Here is a 21,224-nt window from a genome sequence, read left to right as displayed (position 1 = left end):
ATAAAACGTTGATATGCATACTACTTGACGTGTCGACGACATCGCGAGCGATGTCATGCATTAACAAGAATCCACGCGTGAAAACTCTCTAACTGGCCACGAGTGGCCACGTGCGAATGAATTGTCCATCCGGAGAACGATCTTCGAACGACATCAAGGACTTTCCCATTCTGGGACCACATTAATTGTGAAATATCGCCTAAACAGAGGCTTGTCGCCTATGTCACACCACTCTGTCAATAATTTCGTCAGCTTTAGCTGTCAACAACAACGATATCGATTAAAGTGTCACTTACTTTTTTTCTTTAACGCTCCATGGATGAAAATCGTCGAGTGTCGATGAACTGAATTTTCCAGTGGATATGTGATAAATTTTGGACAGTGTTTTTGATACGTTTAATAGTTTAAATTAAATTTTCCTGATTGATTTTCAATCAAATATTGTGTTATAAAATGTAAGGTTTTCCTGTTATTTCAAAAATAACTCAATCAACAGGTTAAGACAGAATAAAAAGAGTTCGAAAAAGAATGTTGAATAGCTTTGAACAACAAAACCTGGCTTATTTCTCCTTTCACTTAACCATCAAAATATTTGCAAACAGTCGAGAACCATCAACGACAACTACACTGTGCCGTTGATCGAGGAAAAAGGGGGAAAAGAAAGCAGCTATTCGGGTCGTACAATTCAAACAATGGACCTTCTATTCGGCCAGATCTAGGGAAGCAATTAATTGAGGATAACAGAGTGCGTGCTCGAGTTTCACGAACGATCCGTTTGGTAGTGGGTCGGAAGCAAGTGGCTTGGTTAAAAACAACCAATCGAAGGCTTTACGTTATCGTACGTCGATAGCACGGTTCAATATCGCGGGCGTATTCGAGCCTCTCGATGTCACGCGGACGATGACGCTCGGTGACAGTCAGAATCGCGGAAAAGCGATTTCTGTGCGTGACATCCGGTCACGCGGCTCGCGTATACGATATTTCGACGAGGTGAATCGAAAGCCCCCGGACAGATCAGCTCGTTGGCCGAGCGATCGCTCGAAATGGAATTCGACAGGTCACTCTGCCTCTACCCTTCGTTGCGTTTCCTCGCTCCACGCCCCACCCTTCGTGCCCCCTTTTATCTATCTCGAACGGAGAACCGTCGCGGCGGCCATTAAACGTCAACGACAGGTAGACCGATGACGAAGTGCCGTGGATGCACAATGCCCCCGGAGTGCAATCGCATCGAAACGAGTACGGTCGGATAGCTTTGACGAAGTGCGTGCTACCTGGATTTATTTGTTTTCACTGCTAGACTATCACTACCGTGGGCTCTCGGTGCACACAAAAATTGCCCTCCTCTCTTTCCCTTGCGATCGGTATAAGATAAATTTTTCAATTAACGAATATTTAAGCGTTAATTTGAATAGAAATGAAAATGATAAAATAAAACTTACGCGACGCGGTGAGTTTTCTTGTTTATTTTTTTATCGAAGGGATGTGACTTATTACTTCCATGACGTGGAATCGGCGTCTCTTGGCGCCTCGTCGCCCATCGTAGTCAGCCGTGAGCCCATCTAATTAGCGTCAAGCTACGAGTGCCCTTACAGTCTGTCCCGACGTCAGCGTCAAGGGGCTCAGAATCAAACCACCCCTTCGTATCTCCCGTCTACTACACCCCGACTACTTGTTTCCAGCAACGGGCGTCGGTGTTCGTGATTTTAGACAGGGCCTTCCTCTATTTCGCCATGAAAACGACGCTCCCTTTTAAGTCTGATGCATTGTAACGTTAATTTCCGGTTGCAGTTACCTTGCTAACGATCGAGCGCCGGCCGAGTGATTCTTTTCACTCATTGTTCCCCGGCTCTTTGGAAATAAAGGAATAGATTTTGTGAAAATTTGCGACGGATTCTGCGCCACTATTCTCTGGTTATATAACGCGCGTCGAGTTCCAGAGAACAATGGTCGAAAAGGAAATATCAAAACGAGGATTCGTCTTTCTCCGTGAAACGGTCGGGGAATCAATATTTCCAGAAATAGTTAATGACATTTACGGTGAAAATGTAATGTACTGTGAACAGTTAAATAATAATAAATATTATTTTAAACGCAAATGTTTTTAAATCGCATCACCTGCCCTAATTATCCAGTTTGAAACTACAAAAATCCTCAATAATTCCTTTAGTTTTAAAATGTATTGTATTAGTTCATGAACAGCATCGACCGAGAAAGAAAGTATGCCGAACAAGTGATACCTCCGGCAGAGAATTATTACATTCCATCCCCGATACGATTTAATTAAAGCACGCTTAATAATTGCGAAAATTTTCCCATCCCTTCGTTGCCGCTCGCGAAGCGTTGATTTGCATTCTTTTTAGTAGGTGATCGGACAATGGGGCTGACGGCTTCAAAGACTACCCAATCCGTCCGCCATTTTCCTCTGTAGACATAGGCCTGGCTTCGCTGGAACCGAAGTCTAGAAATTAAATTTCAGACTATCCGCTCCGAATACCAAGCAGCCTGTCCGTACAAAAACCAAACTAACCCTCTATCCTCTTTTCTGATCGTTCGTCTTGCTTCTATCGCGAGAACGACGCTTGAAAAGGAGAGAAATGGACGGAGACTATCACAAGAAGAAAAGAAGAAGAAGAAGAAGAAGAGGAAGAAGATGGTGGCGCAGGAGGATAAAGAAGCCCGGCAATATGGCAGCCGGGAGGTTCTGTCAGGACAAGACATAAGGGGCTCCCTGTCCCAGAGGACTTGGCACCCTTTTTCTTCCAGACTCTATCTCTCTATCTCCCTTGCACTTCAACCCTCTCGGGACCTCTTCTTCCCTATGGTGTGTTTTCTACCGAGACCATCTTCAACCGGGAATCATACGTGTTGGAAGGCATCGGCTACGTGACGTGGCGGAAGGGAAAACTTGATTTTCCGGCTCAAACACAGCCTTTTGTACTTGCTCCCTTCGTCCGGGTGACACGAAATCGATGAACTTTCAAACTTCAGCAACTCCATCAATTTTTAAATGGATGAACAAAAATTGAAAGTTTAACCAATAATCCATGTAGATAGGAATTTTCAATGATCGGTATTAATTTTCACGAAAATTTCGTCACTTCATTACGCAATTAAATCGTTTCATTAAAAAAATTCATTAAAATTGCGAACACCAGGGTCGAAGCGGCACGAATAATTGCGATGAAGCTCGCTCGACAAAAATCGACACTAGCTTTAATCTACCATCCGCTCCTATCTAGTCAGAGAGCTTGCTTCTCACCTCGAAAATCAATTAAATTGAATTCCCTACGCCTGTTAATTCACGTGGCTCGCTTTCAGCTACTACGTTGGCATAATTCGCGCGTAAAAGGATCAATCGTCGGTTAGTTATGCGTGTTAATTACATAGCTAATTAAGCGAGATTCGCGAGGAAGCCTGATACCTAGAGAACGAGGCATACTTCTTTATTGTTACATTGAAGTTTAATATAAAAATTGTGTCACAGTATGGAAATGATTTTTCAATCTGATTTATGTTGTGAAATTTACTGCCTTTCTTTATTTAATAATTAATTCCCTTCCGTGGAACGTTGTAATAATATTCTTATTGAACCTCGTCAAATTTTTCAAAGAGCCTTCTGAAGTATTTTCTAGCTTCGCGATAAAGAGATAATTATTTCTTAAATTTATTACCTGTGAATCTTTCTACTTTCTTCTGAATGCAATATTGTATACTTTGTTCCTTAATAAAATAATATCGATACAAATCAAAGGATCTTTCAATATCTCTTGACGATTCAAAGAATTTCTCATCCGAGAATCTACAATGTTTGTAGAAGACACTTTTGACATAGTAGTCGGTCACCTTGTTCAGAATACTGTCATAAAATATCTGTCTGGACTCGTTGTCTCGAACTGTCTCCGACACAATTTTCTTCGTGAAGATTTCTTTCTGTTGAAGTTAACATGCATCGTTTCGACGTATTTCTGTTCGCGTTTCCGAGCGAACTTTTATTACCATTGTTTTATTTAAACAGCCTTTCAAGTATTTGGAACACGAATTTCGTTTACAGCTTTCTACGGAAGGGAATTAATTATTAAATAAGGAATGGCAGTAAATTACAGTATTGTAATTTAACATTTTTACTAATATTTTTGTATTTGATATTAACGTTCTATTGGAACACTGCATTGTTATTCGTATTTTTCATAAAAGAAAAAGGAACAAAAGTCAAAGGCAACAGCCAACTGAAACAATGGACCTGTATATTTCATACTTTGTTCCATGAATAATTTTACATTTCAATTACTTTTCGAAAGAGCTATCGATTTCTATTTCGTTGTTTAACAAATTGGTCACCCCAGTGTTCGGAAATACAATAGTATTACCCCTTAATTAGTCTAATTGATCCACATAATCAAACCACGCGTATTGTCGAACTCTGCCACAATTATCATGACTCACCATTATAAGTGAATCGTATTATTGGATATATTTATTGTTTAATCTAATTGATTCACCGTCTCTCTTTTATAAGCGTATCTCCGAGTGAGTGCAATTATTAGATTGAACCTGTACGTCCCCTATTGCTTTTCTTGCTAATAACGTTTAGTAAGTTTATCGGTGGTAGCAGACTATAACCTAATGAACCTCGAACAAAGACGCTAATGTTGGCTGAGACAGGGAAGACCCTTTCAGAAACTACCATTACCTTGCGAGGGACCATGTCTTCGGCACTATCTTTATTATGACCACGTAACACGGTCTCTAACACCGTAACATCTGCTTTAGAATACAGTTTCATGTTTACGACACCTCGGGATGGGTATTAGAAACTTGTCTTAATTAATGTGCATCACTTACTGTTCGTGGAAGATTAAAAACATGAGATTTAATAGTCCGACATTTACTATCCTCGGCGTTAACATTTTTTACTATTAATAAACATGAAACCTTTTAATTCCCGGGAGACGGCTTTTCATTTTTAAATAGAAAAGAATTACACACATGGGTTTTTATAAGCGTGACGTTCTGCCCTAAGATATTTTGATGCTAGAAATTGTAGTTATTAATTTGACTAATTAACAGACTCGAAGGATGCTAATAACTGTATTAATACAGAAACTAGAAGAGGAGGCACACGTGCATAGATGTACTTCTGCACTCACGAAGTACTTAGTCGTCGGTAGGAAATTAATTTACGTAAGATGGCCAGCCATCTTCGTTCGTCTAATGACTTGCACTGTCGCGAAGAAGCATTGTCGAAACAGCCGGGCAAATGGTATAATAACGAAGTTAGTAGGAAGATGCTTCGGTAGTAGGGGGGACAAAGAGGGCCAGCAGGCGACCATTTCTCGCTTGGTTATAGATCGATCCCCCGATGTCGTAATTGCCATCGGGAGAAAATGGGATTCATGATTTCCTTTGACGGTCGGGGTACATTAACCTCTGATAAACGACGCTCGGCCAGATATCGAGCTAATGGTAGCACGATCGACGATCGATTCCTCGAATGAAGATTGTTAACATCGAAAGTCCTGTGCTTCCAAAGAATTTGTCTGTTACCATTCAATGATTCTTCTTTCATTTAAATTCATCAATCGTTACCATTCTCGAACAATTGAATGGGAGATATCTTACCTTACCCTTCAGTAATTTAATTCATAGCCGTGAACGACTTCTTTTCTTTGATTTCAAACTGTACAAACTGACTATTCTTATCTTTATCAGTACAATATTATCGTAAATAATTGTATAAAACATTTCCAAGGAGAATTTTCTTCTGTTGCATGAAATAAAACATTTGCCTGGAAAGATTTAACTTAATAAAAAAAAGTGTAATACAGGGTAGCATGCGCACTATCGCCGCCACTTCAACTTCAACAACTCGATTCATTTATTCCGCGATTCTCCGATAACTTTATTACCCGTCGTGTACGCCACTTTGAACACGACGTTCTTTTCAACGCCCAGAACATTCTTTTTTTTTTTTCGAGCCGATCGTTCGACGAAAATTGTCAGCCTTTTCTCTGCGATAGTGCTCGACGGTGTTCCCTATTCACAGGATGCATTATGCGCAGCGAAATGGTGGGTTAATTAAGTCAGCCGGCTAATGAAGACGTCGAAGAACGCGGTTAGCAGTCGTCGTGATCGCAAAAGATGGACCTTGCATCGGGACAAGGAACAAAGAGGCTTCTACTGCTCGGCAAAGCGTTTCTCGCTCGATTATGGATCGTAATGGATGGCAATTACTGTTGAGTGCAGACTATAATGCAGCTCGATAATCATACCGGCACTTATGCTCGTAAATGAGCCGAAGCTACCGGCGCAATCAGCCGGCAGGAGGGTGAATTTACGCGCAACGATTTCAGACAAGCCGCTCTTTCTAAGCGTCGAAACGCCGATACACGAGTCACTATTAACCTCGCTATCGCTCGTTAATTACCATAATGTTACCTTCTAATTGTTCCTGGAAACGTGTTCGGTTTCGATAAACAGCGCCAGGAAAATCCTTGCAAGGCAGCTTGTTCCCTGCAATGATACTCGATGATTAATGTGATTTAGATTCACCAAAATAAGTAACCCTTTGATTACCATTAAAATTTCAGAGAATTCAATAGGTACTAATAATTAACAACCTTTAACAACTCCATAAATGGGAAATTAGTAGTCATGTACTTTGAATTCAGAAGACAGTTTTGATATTTTGAAAAAAGTCGATTCATCTTAACATTTCTGGTCATAAAACATCGTAAGTGATGTACGCTAGATAATAACCACATAACGACTTTAAACATAATTATGCCTGGTCTTCTTTATTTCACCCTGGCATGGAAAGCTCGTAACATTTTATTATTAATATCTGAAATACCTTCGAGATCAACCTGTTCAACAATTCTGTACCTACGTTCCATGCATCTTGCTTCATAAATTCATAGAACATACTCTTCCACCTTATGAAGCACTCATATTCACCCTTGCTATTCACTTGTCTTGCGAAAGGGTGGAATCGTTTCTCGCGTGCGCCATCCAACTTTCTTCTCGCGGCCTCAGGAATGCTATCTCATTAATTTCCAAATATTCCCATCCAGGAACAGGAATATGCGGCGGGCACGTGCTCCCCTTTACCACGCGGTTCGTCTATCATCCAAATTGAGTAATAAACCCTGGCTTCTCGGGGGGTTGCCTCCTAAAGCACTTTAAAAGTTAATCTTCGTCGGCGTATCAGGTTCGAGGGTGGTGGCGGAGGGGTCTTTCCTTCTTGTCGGTTTGTCATCCTTTCGTTTTTCCTAGCTCCTTATCACCTCTGCCCCTCTCCATTCCCAACCGCTTCGGAACGCAACAACGCATATCTCCGTCATGCAGAATTTCTGCAGGCTGAAGCGACAGGTGTCGTCTTCCGGAGAGTATTTCGCTATTCCTCGCGCACCCTGAACGTTTTCGATGTAATTACGGCACTGACGATGCCGCGCGTTTCTTGCGAACACCGGAAACGCAAACACTTTAAGTAAAAAGCTTTTACTTTTTGCGATCATCCTGTCGAGAACGTCACGAATCTCGTGAGCGCAGAAACGAGTATCAAAAATGAAAATGAGAAATACGACGGGATTATTCTGTTCAAAAATTTTTGAATAATGGTCTGTTGATGACAGAGAAAGAGAGAAAATTTCAAATAAAATTTGACGATAAAAGTTGTTATTTATCGATGAGGTTTTAAGAGCTCTAAAATTGAAACCCTCTTAAGAAGCGTTGACTTCGTTTACTTAAATTATAATGTAAATTGACATCGCTCGATTCACACGCCTCTGTTATAAATTGTTCAATACCTTCGGTAAAAATCGTTTCGTCATCGAAGTTGACAATCTTGACAGCAATTAAACGCAAAAGGAAGGGCTCGACGACGAGGTCGTTATAGCAAAACAGGGATAACCGATGCTCGGAAACACCTGCTATCGATCTGTCGCTGGGGTTAACGAATTAGCCAGCAGAGTCAGCTTCGAGTGCTTCAAGTGCCTCGATAATTGCACGTCAGGGACGAAAGGTTGTTATAATGTGATAGCTACAACGATTGTGGTTGCGTTGAACAACCAGACCTGTCGCCTCCCCTATTTACCGCTCAAAAGATATTCAATGGGTCGACTGTCGTTGTGAACATGGAGATTCGTTGCATGACACATTGGAACTCTAATTATTAAATTAATTTCAACCAAAATATCCCAGAACAAAATACATTTTTATCCCTCATATTTCTTTCATTTCGATATCTATTTTGGAGCTTGAAAAATCGAAACGCGATTGGCGAACGATTCTCATTCGCGTAGTGGTTAATTCAAGTCGTTCCGACTGCACGAACCATCAATGTTGTAACGGCACGAGTCTCCCAATGAATCATTTATCCGTGAACTATCGTGAAACGTCGAACCGTAGGTCTGAACTTAGCGTACAAACACACATCCCCCATGCAGCCCGTGTATTGTTTTCCGGAGGCATTCATTATTCAGTCGCTAGTCTCGAGATGGATCCTCGAAATCTGAAAAAATTCCTCGCTCGAGAAGTTTCCCATCGTAGGAGAAGAGTTGGTACATCGGAATATCAGGACGAGATTGCATGTTTCATTGTTGACTGTCACTCGTCGTTCCCGTTTAACTATTCATTCTATTTCCCTTGGAACGATACCGAACACTTGACACGGTTTCTGAACCCGTTCTCTCGTTGTTAATGCAACAACCGAGGGCTACTTTAATCCCTTTTTTCCCATCCCCTTTTTATCTTCCGTTAACTGCAAAAGAATCTTTCATTGCGCGCCTCTTCACGAACCGCAATCACGTTATTTCGTACCAGAAAATTTTTCGTCCGGCTATTTGCAATTCATTTTTCTTCTCTTGCGGTGAATTCTATTTGGGAACGACATAAATTAGAGGCCTATGACAGATGTACAATGGCAATTATCGTATGATTGATCTAATTAATTCCTTGCCAAGTACAAACATCTGTTCAGACTTGAAGCTCTGACCAAGTTACGGTATTCGTTTGGACAATCTCGAGACAGGACCAAAGCGACGAGTTTCGAATCGAGACGAGAGCAGACGAGAGAGAGAGAGAGAGAGTTTAGGTAAATGGATGTAATTCCTAATGGATGAAGCGTTAGACGACGTTCCAGGATCGGATGAATGTTAATATCTGCTCAGGGAGGGAATCGCAAAGTTTTCAATTAACGCGAGAGAAACGGGAATTAGAGTGGTCGAGGGGAAAGCCGGCAGGCCCGATGAGTCGTCTCTCGTGGAATTACGTTCCTCGTCGTCGGCCGTTGGATAACCGTGACATTATTCATGGATAACGCTTTTCAACGTTCGCGTTGCTATCGCGTGAAAATGACGCACGAGCGTGACGACGCCGGGCGTAACGACGCGTTGAATGAAGCAACGAGCCGTGAACCCACAATGCCAGACTTTCGAATTTAGTGGGTTAGAAGAAGAAGGAGAAACTTGAACGTCTTTCCACGAACATTGTTCAAAACTTCCATTGTTGTTGGTTGCAGCTGTCGGGGAAAATTCGTTCTTGGGATCGGATTCAATATTCAAATGAAAAGTTTCATTTTATGATAAATTCGAAAGTTATAAAATTATCAAGTTGCTTTGATTTTTAAGACCCTCCTGGTATCGCAAGATTCGGAACTCCGATTATTCTGATTTATTTACCAAGATCTAAGGCGAACTACGGCTAACTCGGTTATGGAATATGGAAATTTAGAAACGCCATGAATATCCCATTGCATACAGCTCAGAAACAAGCATTCTCTGGCGGTTACCAGCAATTCAGCATTTCGAACAGCTTCAAATACCGTTCTAATTAGCCTAACATAACTTCAACTTTGCTGAAATATCTCTGACTGTGTTTGACAAGCAATAGAATTTCATCGATCGAACGGTCGAATGAACTAATGTACCTAATTTTTGGAGTCAATTGGCGACGAAACAAAGAGCCTTAATGGTTCTATGTCGTAAAATCTAAACTCTCGTTTGCTCGATGAAAACAAGCATTCGTCGAATGCTAATCCTTTTGACTCTCGAAAGCATGTGTATCGAGTAAACTCGAAAAGACGTGACGTCAGCCGTAGTGCCATTAGGATTTGGAAGGACACTTGGAAACTCCGACAAGAGTTTCCGGGATGCATGCAACAATCGAATTGGATTACTCGCTCGGCTGATGGGAGATGTAGAGCCGCGAGTGACGAGAGGATATTGTGATATAGTTTCAAGGATTTCGAGGCAGACGAACGATATTTAGCGACAGAGTTTCCTATTAAACGCAGCTACCTCTAATCCTTAACACCTCGACGAATCCTAATCTGTCGATGGAACTTGGAAAATGTACGCGTGCCGGACGGAAATAATATTAAGAATCGATTGTCGACAATCAAATTAAAGATTCAAGATCTTCTCGAAGAAATAGAAATTTCAATTTGAAAATCAACTTAATAATTAATGTTTTAATAAATCTTACAATGGCCATTTTCACTGCAGCAGACAAGGTGTTATCATTAACCCGTCGATCATAAAATAATCCTTAATATCTCCGTCAAAGTTAACGGCATCATCATTCTTTCTGTTTCTCGATCTTCCTCCCCGAATGAGATTCCAGTTCTCTCCAACGGTCTGACGGATAAATACGACGATATTTCACGTCTGAGAAATACGAACAGGCTTTCAGCACGTTTGTGACACGATTTCGCCGACTCTCGGTGATAAGATCCGGCGAGAATTGTGAATCAACTGACAGCAGATAAACTCGCGAGGCGGAACGGGAGGGTAGTCGGAAGTGGATGAAGGCACGGGAACCTTGAAGTTTATTAAGATTAAGAACTTCATTCGTAGTAATTCCGTCGGAGAGTACACCGAGTCCTGGCCGGCTTTTCCTATCTCCCGGAGAAAGAGGAAGGACGAGAATTTCCGAGGGGGTAGAACGAACGGACGGGGCTGTACGTTTCCCTCGAAACGCCCGAAAGGTATTATAATTATTTCACGAGAGTCGGGATTATTAAAACGAAAACAGACGCCTCGCCATGGGTGGGGGGTACGGGCAGGATTCGCGGAACGTATTACCCTCTTGCTGAAAACTTTATTCCGTAGCGGGATTGTTCGTTGATTTTTGGTGAAAATTTCACGCCGCTTTATCATTGCCCGACCTCTATCTGCTGGTGATAATAGAAATGGAAAATGAGAAACAAGCGTGGGAATCGAGAGAGGCGTACTTTAGGAGGATCCGCTCTGAAATTTGTGTAATTCTTAATCATCTGTCGCTACGAGCTTAAAGAAGCTCGAGAATCCTCGTGAATTCGAAACTGCGAACAATTTCACGGAACGATAAATTTCAAATAACTTGCCATTCAAGGAGTACATAAACATTTCCACGATTGAAAATAACGATAGGAGGGTTGTCGTATTATTCCAAGGGAAAGGTAGGGAGGGTAAAATCGAAGACGCTACCGAAGCCGGTTCATGGCACGATTAATAACACTTAGGTCGTTTCACGAAGGGAGGCCCGGCTTAGTATATCTGCTGATATTTATTAGAATTTAGTGGGGTAGCCATTACTTGGTGCAGGGGTCGGTTTTACAAGGTGCCGTCGCTGCTACGCGATCGTAACTGCAAGAGTTCCAACGAGCATGTTCTCGACCATTTTCGGGTAATTGTGATCTACGAGAGGGGGGCCAGTTCTCGCGCGAATTATTGTGTCGTAGAATTGTCGTTTCGGAATAGGGGAAACGTTCATCCGGTTTAAAGTTCAAACTCACACGAGTCACGAAATGTTCTTCGAACGTATCTTTACTTCGTGTAGCTTTTAGCTTTCTGAGGTTTAATGCTTCCTTAGTCGCGAATAAATCTTTGAAAAGTACAATTTGTTTTGGAAAAAGAAGATAAAAGATGTGCATGGAACATTATATTTACCAAGCGTTCATGATTTAATTTTGATTTTTCTCAAATTCGTACAAGAATGTCTGAACGACAATTTCGTACAATTACGTGATCGTTCTCATTCTTTCCTATTTCCAAGCATTCGTGCTTCAAACGAGCCACCCCCTTTGCACCAAGAGACCTAACAAAGTTGCCGGATAAAAGCAAGCGAAAGACTTGAAAGGTTCCAAACAATTTACACTGTGGGTCCGTTTTCCAGCAGACGGGGAATCGTTTCAATACCACAAAGGGCAATGACGTTGCGCAAAACGTGCAAACAAACATTTGCATTTCTCTGAAAGAGTGAAAGCGCGCGCATTCATTCTGCAACAATTCCACGTCCAGAAGATGAAGTCTCTTAGACGGTTTCCTTCCCTCCTTCGTAATGTATTATGTTTATTTAGGCAGAAATATACAGGGTGACTGGAGTATTTGATTAATCCAAATTCTGAATTCCTCTGCAGACAGAGGAGCTGGAGTTTAAACTATAAGTGCCGTGCGTCGCCGACCTTTCGGACGGATTCCTAGTAATTACGCATAGTGCGAGAAAGACTCTAAAGACCAAGGGGAAAGTTTCTAAGTCTCTATACTATCTATCTAATGGTATATTGAAGGCCAAAAATCTAAGTTCCACTCGAGACAGAGGGAATTAAATGGAAAGGTTTCTATTGTGACAACCAAACATAGAAAATTGAAGTAATTTTACTGAAACAAATTGACTTTTGCATTTTTCATATTCCTAACGCGAGGTAATCGTCTTCCTTTCACTTATACCACAAATTACACCTCGCCGTGTAACATTCTGATAACACGTTGAAAAAGAAAAAAGTATCAAACATCGACGTGGAAAATCGTCCCGAGACACGAAAGTTAGCCAGTTTCTTTCCAACGTTGCGCAGACTGCGATCCCTGCCGTGCAATTTCGTCGGATGGAACGCTTTTAGCTGTGTGCGCGGGCTTTCTCAATGAAATTACCTGGCCGTCTAGCCCAACCCTTTAATTTTCTTCCATAAACTTCGACGCTTGCCGCGTTTCAGTTTCAGACACGAGTTTCGCCAGCCGTGGCCTCTCGAAGTTCGGCCAACTTCCATCCCCTTCTAACCACGATGCTTTTCACCCGATAGAATATAGAAAAGAAAAAAGAATAACTGATTTCTTTCCTCGTGAAAGTCAAGAAGAAATAAAATACAGGATGTTTCGTTGATGTCCAAACTATCAATGACTAACCTTTATTGATCTATGATCGGTGTTGGATGTGTGAGGAACGTTTCGTTCTTGTGAAAGGGCAACAAAAGATACATTTTTACTCAGGGGACTATTAAATGTTCCCGAAGTAGAACGACGATGGCACAGAATGTATTCCCGGGAAAAGGAAAGTTCGAACGGCTGTTAATTAACTCATACCGGTAGCTAAACTGCGAGTAAATTCACTTTATAATTATAAGTTACGCGACCGGCGCTCTCTAACGAGCATTTTATTGCGCGTCCACCTGAAATTTTGTGGTAAAATTATAAAATTTAATTTTCAACCGTTCTTCCAAGAACTTCTGCCGTGACATTACACACGTGTCACGATGCTCTTTCGAATCAGATTTCTACTGAAAAGTGGACGCTGTTTTTATTTGAAACATTTTGACCAAATAAATATTATTCTGTTTAGTAGAATATTATTATTTTGTCGCTTTTTGTTGTTGAATTTATTCGTTGAAAGTATCTGTAATTGCACCTTGAAAAAATTCATATTATCAGCTGCAGAATAAAATAAAAATTAATAAAATTAACTATAATAACGGGAAAATGATGATAATATTTCTCTTCTAGATAAAACTTAAATAACCGGAATAAACCGAGGAAAATTTTCAATTTGCATAATTAATCATCGTTCCGTAGATACAATTGCGTCGGCCGCTGTCGCCGTTATTAATTTCGAAACACAGAGAATCGGTTTGGCGTAGTGAAAATTTTACGAATTCATGGGGACGTTTCGTAAATTCTCGATTCTCCGTGATGAATGCTCGCACCGCGATTTTGGTTAACGGCAAATATGACAGTGTGGTAAAATACAGGTAACGTGGCTAGTTTCGAGTACACTTCTGGGAACCGTAAACAGCAACCTCGACAATAACGAACTTTCGATAGGGGTTGCATCAAATGAAAATAATTACACTATTCTAAATTGGATTCCACGACGTGCAAGAAAAATATCTAACTAGTTTTCTAATCGAAAACCAAGATCCATGAAGTTGAGCTGTTAATAACAAAAGGGTTAAATTGATCAAATCGATTAGATTACGCGTATATATCAAATGAAAATAATTACACCATTCTAAATTGGATTCCACGAAGTGTAAGAAAAATATCTAACTAGTTTTCTAATCGAAAACCAAGATCCATGAAGTTGAGCTGATAGTAACGAAAGGATTAAATTCGAAGAGGTTACGCGTATGTATTTAATGAAAATAATTACACCATTCTAGATTGAATTCGACGAAGTGTAAGAAAAATATCTAACTAGTTTTCTAATCGAAAACCATGATCCATGAAGTTGAGCTGATAGTAACGAAAGGGTTAAATTGATCAAATCGAAGGAGTTACGGAAGAGGGCGATCACGTTTGAATTTCATTCTCGATTTCGGTAATACGGACGACCCTATAAGTGGCTGCCATTCTCGTGCAGCAACTTCTGGCGTCGACCGAAACTTTCCTGCCGCTCGAGTGCACGACGCCTCTCAAGTTTCGAATCCGAAGACTAGAGTTCCGCGACCAGGAATTAGGTCGGCCCTCTCTGATGTAATGAAGGAATCCGCGCGTCGGAGAAAGAGGAGAAAACGAGATAAATAAAGAGAAAGAGAGATAGAGAAAGTCCTGCGGCGGTTCACGGATTGGCGCAAAGTGGTCCGCGAAGTAGCGGTTGAAGTTTGACCCTTTTCGGATGCATTAAAGTTGCCCCTGCTACGACACGTTTCCTGTGTGGACCCTACAATGGCCGACGAGCGTGTCGACGAGATTAGAGCGAGGCTTCGGGGCTCGGTGAACGTGCTAAAAGAAAAGTTAACGCGGAAGTTTGCCGAGCGAGCGCATCCATTAGACGGAAGCAAGTAAAATCGAGCAACAACCCGAAGGTTGGAGAGGCGGACGCTCGCTTCGGGTAATTATGAATTATCAAAGCGATTCCTGGCTTCGCTGGGTTTTCCTGATAAGCTGCTCAAAAATTTAAACAAGATTTCAACATTATGATACTGGTATTGATTTTGGCATTGATAGTCACGTGAGCTGATAATTTAACAAAATAATAAAAGAGAAAAGCAATACCTACTTAAAAATGCTTTGTTGAAATAAAAAGCTTTCAAAATAATGAAAAATTTTCAGTTTTTAATTCATACCGCTATCAGTGTCAGGAAGCAATATGTTTCATGCTAATGGTTGCTTGATAATTCCCTGAGGCTTTGTTTATGAGGATTCAACTGCTATTTGAATTAATCAGAAAGGTTGATTACATGGACAGACAGAGATTTAAAGCCGGATCTCTCTTCCAGCGGATAACTACCCTATCAATTGGGTTTTATACGAGTGAAAAGGGGTTGAAGCGAGGTATGGGAGAATGGAGAACACGAAGGTTCTGCGTTTTGTCTGGATCCTGTAAATGGCCTTGTTAGCGAGGATGAACGTTCTCTATGATGGAATCTGAGGCAAAGCTTGCCGAAAGGGAAATTGATAAGAAGTCCTTTAAACGGGACAACGGATAATCCTCCTGGAAAGTTATCCTCTGACAAATTTCCTCTTTCGCGTATATTCCAAAATAGCCTATCTTTTATATTTAATCTTCAAGGTATTTTCCACTGTAATCTTCAAAATACTTTCAATTCTACACTAATTGTAAAAATGTTTACAGCCAGTATGGATTAATAAACGCTATAATCCATAGCACTCAAAGTGACCATCTTATACCAAGTAAAAGTCTTATCATCAATCTTCTTATCCTTTCGATACGTCCGTCTATTAATCGGTTCAGTCGGAAACTTTCAATTTCATAAGAAAGTATTTCAAACCTTTCAATAAATGTTCAATACATGTACAATCGATTTTAAGTGTTTCCAAATTCAAACATCACAAAATGTCGAATAATTTTTATAAATTAATTTGGAAATTTTCAGTGAAATTTTCGTGAAACAAAAGCCAGTACAACGTATGTCATTATTAATTTCATTTCACTATAAACATATAGTGCATGAGCCTCAAGATACGAAGGGGTCGACGAAGTATTTTTTTTCTTTCATGGTAACCTAGACGACTTTCGTCCACGAGACATCCCTTAGGTTTCCCTTTTTTTTGCCAAGCTCTTTTCATCGCGCCACGGATTTACCGGAAGATTGGATATATGCGGTTTATACGTTACTTTTCCGGCGTGCTTAGGGGTGACTGCAGCCACCTTGAAGAGGCTGTAGAGGAAGCCAAGGGATAACGCGACGATAACAATGTGTGGTCCGACTCTGGATCCCGTGCACCCTTCTGTCGTTATTTTCTCCTCGTTACTCGTGTCTGCTCGCGTGATCCTTCTCTTTGTCGGCCACTCTATTTATTCCCCGACGTACTCGTTTTAACTTTGCGAGTTAGTCAGATTCAACGACAGTCACGTTTCGTCGAGTACAGTGGTTCTTTGTTAAAAATTTGTAAATCTAACGCTAAGAAAATTAACAACTTCAAGAAGAAAAAAGAAATTCAAGAATTTCTTTCTATCGTTCAAGAGGTAGTTCGCATAAAAAAAAAACGGAAGACTAAGCAGAAGAAAAATTATTATGAAAATCTGAAGCACGCAATACGTCGCGTGCAACAATTGTTCCTGGAATCGATTGAAACGTCCACGATGTAGGTTAACGTACCGTAAAGTCCTGCTGATTTTTCTATGAGATTTTCCACGGTGCAAATGATCGTAAAATCTCGACCGCGCAATTACGGTTATGACTTTTCCTACGGGTCAGCTTTCGAGTGCACACGAAAAAGATAAAAAAAAAAAAGAATAGACGAACGAGGAAGGAGGGCGGAGTGAAGGGCAGCACGTAGTCAATATTTGCATGCCGCGAGGCGGCCGGAAGTGCACTCCAACGACGGAGACAAGAACCTCGTGCCTGGCCAACCACTCTTTCCGGCTTGGACTCTCGCCCTCCCCTCCTGCACGAGTGCAGTCAAGGGTCGGCCTTTTGAGGACCCTCGTGTTGCCGAAGCCGCAGAGTTGCATCTCGCAAGATTCTTCCGCCGCCCTTTCACTCCTTTCTTTGCCATCCCTTAGAGCTGATTTTGTGATGACGATGCGGGAGATAATTATTTCTTGGTCGTGGCAATGAGTGCCTACCCGATGACGATGACACGAGCCATTCGATAGCAACTCGGGTCTTTTGAATTCCTTGTTAAATACGATAAGAATGTATAGATTAGAAATAAAAATATCTTTGTGTCCCAGATCAGTTTTAATTAGAAAATAATTCAAATAAGCGCGAATGTTTGTACCAGTTCTCGAATAAAATTGAACCGCGTTAACATAAATCAATATTTCAGCTTAGCCGAGCTTCGCGTCACCAGAGATTTCGTATTTAAATTTGCAACCCCTGGCCGCCCTCTGACGCACGCATATGTTCTCGAGAGACTTGGCGGCCTGCAAACCGCAAAACCGAATATTATTCCGAAAGTTCGCCGAAGTATAGTTCGTCTTGTATTCTAACTCGACTCGATGCCACACGTGCTATTACGATATTCGAAATGCCAAAAGTACGCGGCGCCGATGCTCGCGACTTCGAGATCGCGGAAACTTCCGTCAGCGAACGGGAAAGTTTCCCGGGGGAATATGAGCGCTCGGGAACGAAAGGTCGAGAAAATACAAACTGATGGGAAATTTAAGCACTGGTGAACGGACAGGGCCGTGGAAAATCCTGGACATTGGTTCCATGCAAATTTCAAAATACTAGTTCAATTTTGCCGAGTGTCAATAAAATTCTGCTTTAAACCGTAATTTTTACCTTATATAATAGAAGAGACGAAAATAATAAAAAATCGTGCTTTAAAATGAAACGAAGCGGATCGAAGTTTAGCCAGTCATCGCGAAGGAACAAAACTCGCGCATTCCATGGAAATTCGATTCAGAAATTCGATTCGATGCGACGCAACATGATTGTGGTTAGCCTTGGTCATACCTAGGAGTACACCCTCGACTAATGTCCACAAGGAACGTGGCAGTCGATGCGGCGTGGCCGAGAAATTCGTGGAAGCTGCTTGAAATTCATCGAACGAGCCGACCCGACCGCCAGGGACCCCCGGCGCTCTCCGAAGTCGCGATGCTCTGACCGGCCCTTCGCTGGATGAAATTGAAAACTCGATTTGGACTTAGATTCGCCGAGATATACGCTCGACTAAATCATTTCCGGGCGAGAATTTCTGAACGGTGTTGAAGCGACGAAGGGTGGTTGCTAGGGGTCGAGGATGGCTGGGGATGAAGTTGAAATCTACCTACATCGCCGCGAAGAGCGGTCACGTTCTTCCCGCAACGAGAAGCGATGTATTTTCGAATCTTCATGCAGATCGTCATCAAAACTTCGAATCTGAAGTTTGCGTATGTAACTTTCTGATAAAACGTACTTCGTAACTCTCGTTTACTTTGTTCTCTCGGTTTATTCTTCCTATTAGGTTAACGCAGAAGATTTGTCGTATGGAATCGTTTTATTACTTCTTGTACGTTATATGGAAATATTATGTTCTTATTTGCGTATCCATAAATCAACAGCTTCGTTGGACAATCAATCTATTCTTTCAGCAATTTTTCAAGAAGAAATATCAAGATAAATAATCTACGAAAGCGTGGTTCACGTATCGCCACAAAATTCTTCTACCAGAAAATAATAAACTCGTCGTAAGAAACGCCATTCTTCGATCATCCCCTTTCCTATTTCCTCCGCCCTCGATCCCTGCCGCGATACTACTCGTAGCTGTCTTATTTATCACAGAATGGGAATATAAAAATTTTCGTTTCCCTCGTACGAAATCCCGGTTCTCTTCTACTCCCTGTTCCTCGATCCTGACCGGTTTTATACGCGCTCACGTACGCCGGAACTCTATACCCGTGAACTGGAGGCTCCGCGTAAATCCTCGTGGCTAAAGTCGACGCATCATTTCCATATAGATTCTACTGCATAGGTCTTTCCATTTACCGGGACATTTGCTTTTCTCCTCGTCGATCGAGGCGAAGATCAGCCGGATCTCTAGCGATCGTGCCAAGGGAAACGGTGATAGCCGCTGTTGCATTACGAGAAACGCAATCACGTTGTGTAACAGTGGTATCGACAGAACGGAGTTGGGATTGAAGCGTACGAAAGGATCAGAACCGAGGTATCTTGTTGAAATAGTAAAAGAAATAAGAAATTACAGTTTGCAGCAGATATAGAAAAAAGTGCAGTCTTACTATCTTACAGAATATAAATTTGGTGAATATTTTTAAATGACGTTAGCCTGATAACAGTTAAAAAATGTAACAAGGAGGAATTGAAAGAATTAAATATTCCAAATGAAAGGTTATAATTGAGCTTGTAGATTAAGATATTTTAGGAAAAAATTTCTGAAGAATCCTATTAAAAAATAAGAAATTGATCGAAATAAACGTAGCCTGGCAAACGTCCTGCCATCAGTCGTCATTTCACGTTCGATCGAAATTGGACGGAGGGTGTATTGCAATTCACGGAGTCGCATAATCGTCGTCTTTCGAGACGAATTTCGGCGTCGAATTGACAGAGCCGGTAGCTGGCAGGATAGAGCACGGCTTCGAAATGACACCAAATAACAGCCGCGTGCGGTGAATAATATTCGCGACGTGGCATTCCGTTGCCGCTTTTCCAACACTGTAAATTCACGGGAATTTATCGCCACGCGGCAACGACATAATAAATAGGGGACGTCTGGGCGGCTTTTTGACAAGCTGAGGAGCGTCGTCGTCGTCGCGGCACTTCGCTTTTTGTTCAAACTACGACAGAAGTAAAATAAATGGCGGGACACGCGATAGCATTGTAATGCCGTGCGAATCTCGTCGCGATTTACCTTCGCCGCCCGTTCCGCTTCTTTGTACGATTGTAATCGTGACTGCAAAGACCCGGGTAGCTTGATAACCGCTTCAACTGTCCCACTTTCAACCACCGCCAACAGAGAAACATTCGTTCTTAATGTTGCGTGGGTGAACGGGATTAGATGAACATGTTGACTGTCACGGTGACAAGTGCGATAGCGCAACATGTTTTTAATGAAAATTATATTCATTCCGTACATTTAATTGCTAATGCGTTAATTATTAATCAAACTGCGTTGATTCTCGTCCAGTTTCTTCTTTTAAATGTTCCTTATGGGGTAACCAAAAATGAATCTCCATCGTTGTTAATGAATGTTCGAAGGCAACTAGCTTGGTTTTAGTTTGCCTCATCGAGGTAGCTGGTTCGTTACGCTAATTCGTTCGTTATGCTCGAAGAGGAGGCCGGCTCTAGCGAGTTATCCGATCGCTTTGCGGGTCTGTTACAAAGAGACCAATCATTCGATTATCGTCTAGTTCAGTCAAGAGGAAGTATCAATCATTCGTGCGCTAACAGATTCCTTGCAGGTTGATGATAGCCGGTCCAGTAAACCTGGATACCAGAGGCAATCAGCGTTGTCTGTCGAGAGCGAATCCAGTCGTTGGAGTATCAACTCAGCGACACGCAGCCAGCCCTCCGCGAGCTCTCAGAGTGCACGGCTTTGTGAGCCCCTTGTTAATTAAGGCCCGCTCATAATTGGCCGCCGTACACGAGCGTACTGCTAGCGTGACGACGACTGTAACAGGCATTTGTGGTTCGCAACAGAGACGCGCTTGTTTGCCATGTTTGTCTGAATGGCTGTCCACTTGAATGATCAAGAGATCGAAAATACCGGGGCCGATGTTCTGTTAGTCTTTGCTCGATAATCACGGGCAACAGAAAATATTTCCATGTTGGATTCTTTGTAAAAAAAGTCTGGACTTATTGGAGATTGAAAAACATAGACGATATTCTTTTGAATTTGGGTTTAGGAAAAGGGTAGTCCGTGACAGTTAAATTTCCATCACATGTGCTTCAGATCTAAAATAGCAAACATGAAATCATCATATTACGCGCAGAAAATATTGATTGTAAACACGGTCGGCTTTGAACTCTCGATCAGATCAAAAGACCACGATTAGGTTTATTAAATTGAAACGGTCCGCGATCACATGATCCTTGAAATATCGAGAATCGCATCAAAGCGTTATTT

General features: G+C 41.6%; 1 protein-coding gene across 4 annotated transcripts in view; it reads right to left on the bottom strand.

The window, feature by feature from the left end:
- The window catches only part of LOC114872016 (agrin-like), a 349,276-nt gene that overhangs the window by 122,141 nt on the left and 205,911 nt on the right, over positions 1 to 21,224 (bottom strand). The window lies entirely within an intron of this gene.

The sequence above is a fragment of the Osmia bicornis genome, chromosome 2 (genome assembly GCF_907164935.1).
Source record: "Osmia bicornis bicornis chromosome 2, iOsmBic2.1, whole genome shotgun sequence".
NCBI lineage: Eukaryota > Metazoa > Arthropoda > Insecta > Hymenoptera > Megachilidae > Osmia > Osmia bicornis.
Note: the sequence above shows the minus strand (reverse complement) of the source record. Positions and strands in the feature narration are given on the sequence as shown.